The sequence below is a fragment of the Sinocyclocheilus anshuiensis genome, unplaced genomic scaffold, assembly GCF_001515605.1.
Source record: "Sinocyclocheilus anshuiensis isolate Anshui unplaced genomic scaffold, SAMN03320099.WGS_v1.1 scaffold971, whole genome shotgun sequence".
NCBI lineage: Eukaryota > Metazoa > Chordata > Actinopteri > Cypriniformes > Cyprinidae > Sinocyclocheilus > Sinocyclocheilus anshuiensis.
In genome coordinates this window covers 202,356-203,049 of record NW_015546059.1, presented here as the reverse complement: position 1 = coordinate 203,049, position 694 = coordinate 202,356, and the positions used below count along the sequence as shown (strand labels likewise).

The following is a 694-nucleotide window of genomic DNA, read 5'->3' as shown; positions in this document are numbered from 1 at the left end:
GAGGAGGGAGAATAAGAATAGGAAGTTATGGAACCATTTGCATATTCAGCAGATCTAACGCCTGAAGGAAACATCATTCGTAGTTCAACTATTCAACTATTCAAATTCGTAGTTGTAAAAAGGTGCAAATGATACCTAATGTATGTTAATCTAATGAATAACTGATTTGTTAAATCAAATGAAAAATTGTGTTTTTGATTGGTCCAGACGCTACATTCACTTATCTTAGATGTTGATTTTGCTGTTCTGAAGCAGCTGCACCTGCTACGGAAAGCACTACTCAAATATTTGAATGTTGAGCAGCAAACTCATTGGCTACTGATACAGGAGAGAACCAATCAGCTGTGCCATGTGATAATGATGTCATTAGGTCAGATTGAGTTAGACCTATCGGACTGCGCCATCTAGAGTTTCATGCCAGAACTCTGTATATATAGCCTAAAGAAATTCTGGCCAGTTGGTCGGTACGTCACTGAAAATAATGTAAACTTGCAGTTAAGGGAGTCAGATGTCAATTCAGTTCAGTGAAGGATTAGTCTGAACTCTTGTCCAACTCTTGTCTTTTTGAGCGATTCATTTACATGACTTAGGGCTGCACGATAAATCGCATGCGATATAATTAAATGCGCATCTTATCAGTAAAGCCGGTTCTGTAATCAGCGGTAAATCTCCATCACGTGCGTGCTTTCACATT

The 694-nt window shown here is 38.6% G+C and overlaps 1 pseudogene; it reads left to right on the top strand.

Annotated features, from left to right (window-relative positions):
* LOC107699376 (uncharacterized) overlaps positions 1 to 694 on the top strand; it is an 8,286-nt pseudogene that overhangs the window by 3,840 nt on the left and 3,752 nt on the right.